This window comes from Papaver somniferum, unplaced genomic scaffold, assembly GCF_003573695.1.
Source record: "Papaver somniferum cultivar HN1 unplaced genomic scaffold, ASM357369v1 unplaced-scaffold_133, whole genome shotgun sequence".
NCBI lineage: Eukaryota > Viridiplantae > Streptophyta > Magnoliopsida > Ranunculales > Papaveraceae > Papaver > Papaver somniferum.
This window is the reverse complement of record NW_020622492.1, coordinates 13420553-13433976: the sequence shown is the minus strand read 5'-3', so window position 1 is coordinate 13433976 and position 13424 is coordinate 13420553. Positions and strand designations below refer to the sequence as shown.

The 13424-nt window shown below is 36.7% G+C and overlaps 1 long non-coding RNA gene across 1 annotated transcript; it reads left to right on the top strand.

Moving 5' to 3' along the window:
• Nucleotides 1–2579: 2579 nt before the first annotated feature.
• On the top strand, nucleotides 2580–4056 carry LOC113333818. The gene is made up of 4 exons (XR_003352388.1): nucleotides 2580–2613; nucleotides 2742–2807; nucleotides 2940–3018; nucleotides 4028–4056. It is a non-coding gene; the product is annotated as an uncharacterized LOC113333818 (long non-coding RNA).
• The last annotated feature ends 9368 nt before the right edge of the window (nucleotides 4057–13424 follow it).

Genomic DNA, 13424 nt, shown 5'->3' with positions numbered 1-13424 from the left:
TAGGTTTAGTACTAGTAGTTAAACTCGGTTCGTTTGGTCCACTTTCTAGCGTTGTTTTCACACAGAATTGCTCCACGAAATCCCTCTGCAAGGTCTCGTGTTTGCTACTTGTGTAAGAGTCAAGAAATGATTACTTATCCCCTAACTTTCACTAGCTTTAGATCAAATTAACAAATAAATTTAGCGTGCACTCTAAACAATCTATCAATCAACCATGAATGTATAAACATTCCTATTAGTAAAAACAAATGATAATCATGTGAAAAACTTCAAGGTAGATTTTAAAACAAAAACTCAAATCATGTTAAGAACTAGGAATTCATCCTCAATCAATAAGAAAATTAGCTACTCATGTTTTTGAAATTCACACAAATAATTAAAGGTAGAATTTTTAAAGTTCACACAAATAATTAAAAGAAGAATTTTAAAAGAGCAACCAAAAACACAAGTGTTGTGTGTGTAGAGGTGTCTAAGTGTGTATAGAACTTCTCTATTTATAGGCTTCAATTTGCTTCAACTCTTCTTAGGAATAGAATCCCTTTCCCTTTGTAACTCAACTTCCAAATCCAAGCCTTTCTCACATCTTCCATCTTCTCTTTCCAAATCCAAACCCAACTCCACATCAAATTCCAAGTCTACACTTCACAAATTCTGCACATTTTGGTCACCGGAAATATCCTTAGGTTCACCGGAATCCGGACTGAAACGGCCCCGGAATAGTGCTGCCGATGGCCAGAATCTTCTTCTCAGTCACGGAATATTCCGTCAGAGGACGTTAAAGTTAACAGCTGACCTAACGGTCTTCTGTTAGTCAACTGGGTCAAAGAAAGGGGAAGTCAGACACCGAGTTAGCATCTTACTCGTCTAACTGGTCTTACTCAGCAGAGGTATATGGCTGGATCGGTCATCGGCCGGTAACGAGTTGAATCGTCGGCATTAAAATCCGACAGAGTCTGGTTTGTTTCTCCGACATTTCCCAGGCCAAATTCCGGCCTCTTTTTGCTTCATTCCTGCAAGAATTCCTAACATACATCTAGATATTCATCTGTAGCAAACCCCTTCTTTCTCCTGCAGCACCACCTGTTTTCTCTTCTTCTTTGTTTCGTTCATGTTCAGGTTCAACTTCTGAATCAACAGCAGCAACGACTCAATCATAAGCCTCGGCTCTCTCTCTTTCTGTTCTTTGATTTCAATTTCTTCTCCCTGTAACAAATCCTAGCATACATCTAATTATTTAAGCACACCCATTACTGCTGAGCAGCAACAGGTTCATCATCTTCCATGTATGCCATACCCTCCATTCTGCAGCTTCACTTCCCTGCAACAAACAACCATTCCCATTTTATCAATTCTTCTACGCTTCAGTACTACGGCCAAACTCCAATCCGAGTGTAAACCTTCACCAGAAATCACCACCAATTCCATCTCCTGCAACTGCAATTCAGACCCCAGTTTCCCTTCTTCACTCGAACCCATTTATTCATATCTCATATCCAAATCCATCGCCTCCCAACACCTCCAATTTCTTTACAAATTCTCGATTTGAACCTTCAATCCAACAGCAAAACCCATCTCGTTCTTCACTTCATCTTCCACCGAAAACCCATTGACACCATACAGCTTCAGATCTTCATATCACCACCAGACCCTTATTTCTTCTCATCTGTTGATTTCAAGAAAACCCACAGATCCCCCTTAATTTCTTCACTTTTTCTCGATCCAAACCGATTCCAGCAGCAGCTTCTTCTATTAATCTCTCTGCCAGATTCAATCTTTTTAATCCCAAAATCATACCAACATAACCCATCTCGAACCAAATCGAAATATGAACATTACCTATTCATTATCACAGCCACCAGATCCCCCTTCTAATCTCCAAGAACACCAATCATACACAGAGAACCCTAAATCTACATCACAGCAGTAACATTCATCACCATCTTCAGCCATTTAATCACCTTCTTTGTCTCTCGATTCAGTCAGCAGAGCTCATTAACTCTCGATCTCTTTGTTGGCTTCTCGATCTATTCTCTCGGCAGTAAACAACAGCTGCTGCTGCTTTTCTCGTCTCAATTTCAGGGACTGTTTTAACAGAGAAAATGATTTCTCTAAGTTTAGGTTTCGAGTATAAGAACCGGGAAATTAGGCTCAGGCCCAATCCATGGATAATCCATAATATGAGACCCCTAAATAAAAGAGTTTTATTAGTAGGCCCTGAATTAAAAAATAAATTTAATAAAAGCAAAAAGACTAAATTAGCCTCAAGTATATAAGAGGCGTCACCTACCTTTTTCTCGTTCAGACGCCATTATTTCATTTCCAAGGAGAGAGAAAACAAATCTCACTCACCTGAAACAGAAAGAAATCTAGAAAAAAACCCAAAAAATCAAGAAATCTTCCTGAAATCTGTTCCAAAACAAAGATCGAGATCAAAAACTATTCATCATTTGCTAACCCCTAAATCAGAGAAACAGATCGAAAAAGTTTCAGATTCAAAAACCAAAAAAAATCAAAAGAAACAGTTTCAGATTCAGATTCAGTTTCAGATTCAAAACCTAAATCGCCGTTGTTACTGATTCCTGTTGATGAAATACTCCGACGATTAATCACTAGGTAAGTTTTGATTTGAAGCTGTTAGTTTTGATTCTTGTTGTTACTGATTCGTGGGTCGAAAATTTCTGAACTAGGGTTTGTAATGAGATTACAACAAACATAACTCATTCTGACTGATAATTTTACAGATCGGAGAAGGAGAACAATCGTTTGTGCATAAAATCCATGAAATAACTGATTAAATAGAAACAAAGGTAAGTCATGGATGTGATATAACTGATTGATTTAGTGGATTTCATTTCTGAGATGTTACTGTTTGAAAACCCTAGAAACTCTAAGTTGAATTGCAATCAACTAACTTGATTTTATTACTACATCAACTGCAGATTCAGAATCAAATTTCTTTTGGAATAAAAATGGTGAAAGGAAAAATGAATCCCCCTAGAAAAGATGATACAATTACAGGTACTAAGTTGTGAAAACTATTGTTGTCATGGTCTCATGTTTATTTCTCATATAATGCTTGTGAATATGTAATTACACAGACAAGGACATGTGTAACTATAAGTTACACACTCAAAATGTAACCACTGACTGTGTTGTGGTTTGTATATTGATTGTGTAACTTATAGTTACACATACCAAGTGAATCTGTCACCACTGACTTGCCTAGGGATGTGTAACTAGTAGTTGCACATAAAAAATTGGTTGTGTTTAGGATGTGTAACTTGTAGTTACGCATAGAAAATTGGTTGTGTAAATTAAAGTTACTCATTAATATGCATGTGTAAGTTAAAGTTACACCTTGTAGAATGTCTAGGATTGAGTGTGTAACTTGTAGTTAAAATCTACTAACTGAAGAAATTTAAAAGTTTCTAATGTAAGTGATGCTTTTGAATGTATAACTACGCAAACAAGGGCCTGTGTAACTTTAAGTTACACATTCAAAATCTCACCACTATGTTGTGGTTTGTATATTGAGTGTGTAACTTGTAGTTACATATACAAATGAGCCTTGCAGAAGTGGCTGTGTAACTTGTAGTTACACATCTTAACTGTGAGTTACACATTCAAGATGTTACCAATGACTTGCAAAGTGGCTGTGTAACTATAAGATACACATTGAAAATCTAATCACTGACTTGCCAATTGACTGTGTAACTACAAGTTACACATGCATAATAACATAACTGATTTGGCAATTGCCTAGATAACTAAAAGTTACACATGCAAAAATATAACCTATGACTGTATTGTGTTTGTAAGTTATAGTTGGACATAAAAAAATGACCCCTTTAAACCTTCATATGCATGTAAGTTAAGGTTACACAACACAGAATAAAATGATTCAGTTTGTGTACTTGGAAAATACACATAGTTTGTAACATGATTTTCATTTTGTAGTTAAAAACGAGTGTATTTGATAAGTACACAACATACTGACTCATGCTATTTTTGTGTGTGATGTGTACAGGAAACCTAAGGCAGTCGTTGAATGCAGTAAAGGATTTAGTAAAGGTGATAAAGCCTATAGGACTGACTGATAGGGCTCATAGATATCTTAGGAGAGCTGCTTACGGAGAACTCGTAATGATGTATTACGATGACTATGATACAACTGTACCAACTACAACAAGACAGATAACTACCAACAAACACGGCGTCTTGAAGCTCTTGAACTGCTTTGACATGGATTGTGAGACACCATGTTCATTCAAGTTTGCTGATGATAAGATTATAGAGTCTACACCGGCAAAGCTGGCTGGTATATTTTGCATGCAGAGGATTGGAAGCAGAAAGGGTCAGAAGCTGTTAAAGTACTATTGTCCTAGTGATTTGACTGACAATGTTTTATACAGCAAATACTTCACCGATATCAAATCTACAAAGCATCAGACGACGGTGACTAAGACAAACATTTTAGAGAAGATAAAACAACTTATGGCAAAAAGGAGAAAAAGTGGGAAAAGAAAGAAAGTTGATGAAAAGGATCTAGTTTGCCTGATAGGTCTTTATCTTTGCTGTGTATTGTTTTTTGGCGACAAAAATGCCAATGGAGTGAACGCGAAATATCTTAGTATCGTTGAAACTTATGATACGGTGCTCAAGGTGTCGTGGCCTGATTTAATACACGAGCACTTGTTTGAAGAGATTCATACTAATCTTAGTTGTTTGTCAAATGTGAAGGCTTGTGTGCAATACCTACTGGTAAAAAGCTTGTGTGTAATTTCTATTCCAGCAGTTTTAGTGTTACGTGATGGATATTTTTGTTCAATCGACTAATTAAAATTTATATGTTGCAGTTATTGTTTGCTGAACACACGCCAGCAGGATTAATCCCGAAAGTTGAGAACCACGAGGAAGATATCCCGAGGGTTGGGAGATGGGATATATACCAGATTTCTGATTACATTTGGAAAACAGACATGACACAGTTTTCGGTAAGTGTTATATGTCAGTTGGTTTAGGTTTTGTAAATTTATGGTAATGTAATTTAGATAAAACTTTGATGTAATCAAAATTGTCATGTGTAGCTATAAGTTACACATTTAAATGTGCTTGTGTAATTTATAGTTACACATGCAAAAGATAACACAAGTGAATGCAACTATAGGTTATGTAACATATATATCCTGTTTGTATATATATCCTGTGCTTATGTAACTATAGGTTACACATTTTATATGTATATCCACTTTACATTAGATATATGTGTAACCTTTAGTTACACATATCCACTTTACATTAGATATATCTAATGTGCTTATGTAACTATAGGTTACACATATAAAATGTGCTTATGTAACTTTAAGTTACACATACAACCGAAAAATGTATATTTAGAATGTTCAACTGTTTTTTGCAATCTCTTTTTAACCTCTCCATCTGTTAATTGCAGCCAACTCCTAGCTTTGTGGCTGAGTTTTCACAGCTTGAGAAGCAGCTGGGTATATCAACCGTGGTACCCAGCAAGGACGACCTGCAAAGTTGGCTGAAAGCGCAAACTATTGAGAATAGCCATCTGAAAGAGCAACTGCAAGAAAAGCAAGCAATGCTTAAAGCAGTGTATGCAATTGCAAGAGAAGGGATATCAGAAGGGGACCTTTCAGGAACAGCGGAATTCAAGGTTCACAAATTTAGTTGCCAAATTATGCAAGCAATGGGTATTGATCCTTACAAAGTGACCCAGGAAGAGTTTATGCAACATGAAGATGATGTACATGGAGGTACTGAGCATGGAGCTACTGAGCATGAAGAAGAAGAGTTACAATTAGTTGAGACAGAGCAACAAGGAGATGGAAGTACTGAGCAAGAGAAAGAGAAAGATGACGCGGAAACTTCCTTCCATGAAGAATGTAAGTAGTTGTTCATTTTTAATATGCTTCTTTAACTTGATAGAGGTACCCAATTAGTTGACACTAAGGTCTTTGAACCTTTTTAATTTCATATTTTACTTGTTCATTTTTAACTTGCTTGTTTAACTTGATTAGACTTAATAAATGTTGAGTAAACTGATCATATGGATGTGTAATCCCTAGTTACACATGCCACATGCATGTGTAACTTCTGGTTACACTAGTTAGATGCATGTGTAACTCCATGTTACACTAGGTATCCATGCCATATTCATGTGTAACATGAAGTTACACATATTAGTTATCCAAGCCAGTCGATTACACATGATATATTCTTCTTGAAATTTTATTAAAAAAATTTAACATCATCATCATCCTAATTCTCGTTTCAATACTTGTGCAGTTCCATGTATGAGCCTTGCAGCTGGAAATACGCCAACAATTCTGCAAGCTCAAACTGCTGCAGAGGGGCACAAAAGACCACTCAGGACATATAGTTCGAGTATGAAGAGTGTGACAACTTGCAAGACTCCACCAAAGAAAAGGCCTGTCGCAAAGCAAAAGCCCACTCCTACAAATAATGTTGATGAGGAGCAGAAGAAAGATGTTGAAGAGACACCTGTTACGGATGAGGCACAGAAGAAAGCTGCAGATGGTGGAGTTGTGGATGGGGCAGGTGATGATGTAGCTGCAAAAGCCGTAGGTGATGATGTTACTGCAAAAGTCAATGAGGATACACCTGCAACTGTTGGTGACGGTTTGGTTATGACTGCTCCAACTCAGCCAACTCCTGGAACTTTTGATGACAGTTCTGCTTCAACACAGTTTGAGGACTCCATGGTGATAACTGCTACAACACCGCAAACACAGCCTGACAATGCTCAGACCTACAGGTTGGTGCAACTAGGAGCTAACCCCGATGATATGACGAATGTTGAAGTGAGTGAAATGATAGATGAGATCGTCAGCAACATTAACAAAACTGAACATGGACCCGCAGTGACGGAGAATGCAGAACCTACCTCAACTGGTAACCACTCTTCCGTTCTATGTTTTGTTTGTAATGGAAGTGTAACTTCAAGTTACACATTGTAAAAGGCATGTGTAGCTTGAGGTTACATACAGTGTGTTTTGTTTGTAATGGAAGTGTAACTTCAAGTTACACATTGTAAAAGGCATGTGTAGCTTGAGGTTACATACAGTACATTATTATTTTGGCTTGTGTAACTTTAAGTTACATACATGTGCTAATTTTACTGAGATTCTGCCTATATTTGTTTGCGCAGCTACAACGCAGGAAAACGTTTTTAGCCTTGGATTAGAAAAAACTCCAAAACCTGCAGGAGAGTTACTGAAGGAAGCTGCGAATACAATAAGAGAAAGGCAACCATCATTCATACAACAACGTGTGCTGAGGAATAGAAAAATCCCAACACAAGATCTGAAACAATATCAAAGAAATTCAAAGAGGATTAAGAAGACAGCTAATGAAGAAGAAATGGCCGCAGTTCCAGAAGTAGAAGAAGATAGAATGGCTGAGGTTGCTGAAGAAGATGATGGAACAATGAGAAACGATGTGAAAGGTTCAGAAGTTATCGAAAGGCTGGAAGGCGAGAAAAAGAATAAAGTGCTTGAATATTTCAATACTCATCCGAAAACGTAAGTAGCTTGACTCCAAGTAGGCTTGATTCTGTTATTGATTGTTGTATTTTACTACTTGATTCTGTTATCTTGATTGATAATAGTTTACTTCTTTGTAATGCAGAGACATTACTTGGATGGAACGCAAAGAAGATGGTAGCGAGCTGTTTGATATATCTGGAGAACTAATGATACAGCTTACAAAGAAAGAATCCTTCTTGGAGTCAGAATTCATCGACTTCTACATTAGCAGATTGAGGACGAAGATGAACTCTAACAGCAAGTATGACAAGGCGATATTCCTGTCGCCAAAAGCATACGTAAGTACTTCGATATATTTAAAATCTTATTGCATTTATAATGTGTAGTATATGTTGTAAGATTATGATAACATACTCAAGATTTTTTTTCCAGTGTAAAACCCAAGGCCCTATGTGTAACTTCTGTTTACATAATCACTTGTTCATTTGTAACTTTTGATTAAAAATGTGAGTTTGACATTCCAAATGGTTTTTGCAGATCTCTTACTTGAAGGATTACGAAGAATTCAAGAAATTTTGGATTCCGAAGCTTGCGAAGGAGTATGTCAAGTACAAGAACGATGCAGTCAGACTTTTCGCCCCAATGTGCAACAACAACACACACTACAAACTGCTGGAGTATGACTTGAGGAGCTCTAATCCTTGGTCCTACATGAACTCGTCAAACGTTAAGGAACTCAAGGGTGAACACCTTCTTCAAGCCAAGAAATATGCATTTGCAATTACTACAGAACTGAGACTCCGCTGTCCTTTTGCTCTTGGGATGAATGAAAATGCCAAGAATCTCAATGCGCCCCCACAAGGTACAATTCCTGACTGTCTTCCATGTGTATGCAATTACATGAAGATCAGGATGAAGAATAAACCACTTGACAAAAAATTAACCTCAACTATGATGCTATGGTGGACTGACAAGCTGAACCGCATGAGAGGAAGCATGCTATACAAGATTCTTTCGGATCCATCTAGAGATGTGTAAAGCAGTCATTAGGATTAGAAAAAATCTATACTCGCAAATATGTTGTTAGCCACAAACAGATGTTAGACTTGGAAAATATGTTGTTAGAAACTTTTAAATTTCGTCAGTTAGTAGATTTTAGCAGTTCTTAGTTTTGCAAAATATTTTTGGGTTGAAATTCTTTGAATTAAAAACTTTTATCTTGTTAGAACTACTACTGCTGTGTGTACAGGTTTCAGAAAGTATGCAACAGGTTAAGTAACTACACATCTTAATTTGATGCAGAAAGTGTAACCTGAGTTTACATATACATTTATCATGTGTAAGCTAATGTTACACATCCATATATTTGAGTGTAAACTGAAGTTACACAAGCCATTGATCGGATTGCCCAATAAATCAAAATAAAGTTACACCAGCATTTATCATGTGTAAGCTAATGTTACACATGCATCACAGCAGTGTAACTTCCGGTTACACATCCATATATTTGAGTGTAAACAAAAGTTACAGAAAGCATTTGACCACTGATCAGACGTATACAATAAATCAAAAATAGAATAAAATATTTCAACTGTGAACTGACAAAATATAAAATCTGAATGAATCATCCTTACACATAATCAACGTTGAAGAAAAATAAAAACGTTTGGTCCATGAAAACCAACATGAAGAAAACTAAAAAAACAAATAATCAAAGATAAATAACAATCAAATCATTAGTTGCAGAAATGAATTTTGTTAGGCTCAAGCTAGTGGGGTGTGAACTTCCGAGGATTCCTGCAACCTGCCTTGTTGTGACCTGTTTCCTTGCAGTTGCTGCAATGAACTTTCCTCTTCACCTTCTTCTCGTGTTTACTTATAATCCTTTTCCCTGGTGGTCTACCTGGTTGCTTCTTCACGGTAGGTGGGTTGACGGTGTCGTCTGGATGATATTCAACAGGCCTGTTGTAGTTGGGAATCGGCTGGATGGCATGCATATAAGTCTTCCTAAAATAGTCGCTTGTAAAATACGGTGAAATGAAATCAATAGCCTCACGTTTAATCTTGCGTATGGCTGCAAGAGCATGAGCACAAGGAAAACCATATACGCGCCACCTGGAAGAAAACAAAAAACAAATCAAAAATCAGTTAGTTGCACATACAAATCATAAAACACTCAAAATTAGCTAGCTACAGGTGCATGTACAGGATGTGTATCTTTAAGTTACACTTGCAAAATAAATTTGTAACTATTATTAACACATGCATATATCTAATGTAAAGTGGATATACACATTCTTAAAAAAAAGAACATACAAAGAGAAGAAAAAAGCATAAGAAACCAAACCTTTGACAGGTGCAAGTCTCGTGTTCGAGGTCCACCATGTGAGACCTTTCACTAATAACTTCAAACACGGTAGGACTAGCAACCAATACTTCCCAAGCCAAACCTTCATCTTGAAGAGCCACAAGCTTTTCTTCATACTCAGGGGTTAATGGAGTCATCATATTAGCACCAATTTCACGACGCTCCGCCATCAAACACATTATTTTCCTCCTAATCTGAAAAGGAGAAAAAAACTCATCAATGCATAAAGTGACAAAACATGAAATAAAAAGACAACAAAACAACAAAACACACACACACTCAATTAACCTGATCAAGAAGAGCAGATGCAGGCATCTTCTTGTGAACCAGAACCCAGCTATTGACTGATTCTGCTAGAGTACTAGATGTTCGTCCATACCGACAACCTTTGAAATAGGCATTCGCATATGCTTCAGGTGGGATTGTCTCGATGTAATCAGCCACCCAATCGCAGTTCAAATCTCTAATCTTCTGTATGGCTTTCGCATGGTTTTCAGGTGAGAGTGCGTATGTCGCCTCTCGGAAATGGTCCATCACAAGTGAGTACCTAGGATCTGTTGCAGTGATGGGTATATTCTTCGTCAAATGATAGTAGCAGAAGCTGTGGAACCCATCTGGATAAACAAGTGGAACACCTTGAAAGAGTCCTTCATGGCGATCCGAAAGGAAGGTGATTGGACTCCCATCACCAACAACTTCTTTCAAATTCCTTAAAAACCACTCCCAGTTGTCGATCGTCTCAGAATCGACTAGTGCAAAAGCAAGGGGGAAAATCCTACAAAAAAAATTGTGCAGAATCGAAAGAATAATAAGTTTCACACATGCTAAAACAAATATGTAACTTAAGGTTACACATGCTAAAACAAATATGTAACTTAAGGTTACAGATGCTGTTTTCTTAGTTACACACTGAGTAAAGTAATGTGTAACTGAGAGTTACACATGTGTAACTGTTAGTTATTTGTCAACTGAAGTTGTTCATAAAAAAAAACACATAGAAAAAACATACCTTTACCACCATTGATCCCAGTAGCTGCCATCAAGCAACCTTTGAATGTACCAGTAAGGAAAGTAGTATCCAAGTATACCATTGGACGACAAAACCGGTACCCTTTGATGCATGCAGCAAATGCGATGAAAATCCGCTGGAACTGTTTATTTTCACGTTCAAACTTTATCACACTACCAGGGTTGGTTTCCCTTATAGCATCAATATACCATACCAAGTGCGAGTAGGACTTGACATCGTCGCCATAAATCGTATCATAAACCTTTTCCCTAGCATTATATGCCTGGTAGTACTCCATGTTGATCCCATAGTTGGTCTGGAAATCAGCAGCAATTTGCTTGGGATTCTTGTGAGGATTTTTGCGAACTTCTTCCTCAATCAAACTAGACGAGAAGCTGGTGGAGTAAGTTTGGTTCAAGTTGCGTCCACCAGCACCACAAATGTGCTCAGGGTTATAAGACCTGACCTGAAGAGATTCATACAAAATATAAACAATTCAACCAAAACACAATATGGTGCCAAAAATATCATGTGTAAACCAAAGTTACACATACTGTAACAAAACATAACATATGCTAAGCATTAGATGACAGAACACGGAAAACCTACCTGAAACATTTCGTTCCTTTCATCGATAGAAGCTGCATGGAATTTCCAGCCGCATTTTTCATCTGCACACTTAGCCGTGAACCTAGAACGCTCATTGTGAGTTACAATCATTTGGAAACCAGTGCGAAGACGATACTTGGTAAAAGCAACCCTGACTTGCTTAACTCCTTCAACAAACACATGGCCAATATCACCAAGAACCTTGGGCCAACCATCCGATAACAAAGGTTTCGCTGGCTTACTTTTATCTTCCAAATACATTGCAACAGTAAGATTGTTTGTGGACGAAGACGTACTACTAGACCCATTAGAAATAGAAGAATCTTCCCTAGAGCTAGAGGAAGAGGCCACACGAGGAACATTTTGCAAGAAAATATCAACACTGGTCTTATGTTTACTATTTGTGATAGATATAAGAGCTTGCAAAGAAAAATCACAGTCAAGCGGAAAATCTTTCCCACTTTCTCGAAAGAAGAAAGTAATACCAAGTGGAGTAAACTGCTTCCATTCCTTGCAAACTTGTTCCTTAAAATCATCAAGTTTGATATCAGTATTAACACGCAGGGTAATGAAATCAGAAAAGTAGCGAACAACAGCAATGCAACTAACAACAGCCATGACAACCTGAAAATATCAAATACACAATAAGAATATCAAAATTTGAAAACGAACGCAATTCACTCGGGGGCGTTGCCCCCTCGTGAGAAGTATATTCTATGCGGCAAGCTAAATATAAGTAAAAGATACAGATGATACAATTGTTTACAAATAAAACATGTTACAGGACATATATATGTAACTTCAACTTACACATTCTTAAAATACAACAGGATATATATGTGTAAACTAAAATTACACATGTTGTAACTAAAAAAACATCTGCATCTTCCTCACACATGCTTAAAAATACAAAGAGGATATATATGTGTAAAATAAATTTACACATGCTGCAACTAAAAAACATCTGCATCTTCTTTAAGCATGCCTAAAATACAACATGATATATATGTGTAACCTCAAGTTACACATATTGTAACAAAAAAAACAGCATGATACAAATCAATTTGAAGTTGTTTTTTTGAAACAAAATTGTTTCTTCATACTTCTCTCAGTATCAACAAAAAGTAAAACAACAAATTAACAGATCGCACATGAAAGAACAACAAAATAATTCAAAAAAAAAATTGAAAACAGATCTGAAATAAAAAACAACATAAAATTCTTACCTAGATTTGTTGTTTTCTTTCTTCTGAAACAATGTTTATTTTGTTCCTCTTCTCAGTATCAAACAAACATGTGTAAGCATCAACAAAAACATGTGTAAGTATCAAAAGTGACAAAAATAGATCGAAACGGTAAAATCAAAATCAATTGAATTTGAAAACTAAATCGAAATCAAAATTCGTACCTATTTTGATTTATGTATTCCCAACTGTCTTCTTCCTCTTCTCAGACTCAACAAATTCAAAACAGAACAAAAATCGTAATCAGTAGAAGATCGAGATTCAAAAAATCGATGAGACAACTAGTGAATCAAGCAACAGAAAAGCTAAAATCGAACAAACCTATTTGTTGTTCATCAATGCAGCTTCACTATCTCGTCAGATCTGAAAAACAGACGAATACACCTCAACGAATTGAGAGAAAATTCGTTTTCTTCTTCTTCTCGTTTATGTTGTTGTTCTTCTCGTTTTCTTCCTATCAAATTAACGAAAATCAGTATGAAACTATCAAAATTCACGAATTCGTCTGAAGAAAAATCTCCAATTCTGTTTCTGAACGAGAGCGGAGAGAAGAAAGAGCTGAATCTGATTTGGTTTTCAGTTTCTGGTAGGTATAAAACGTCTATAAATAGGGAAGGTTAATTTCGGTATTTTTACTTTTATTAAAAATCCTGATGACGTCA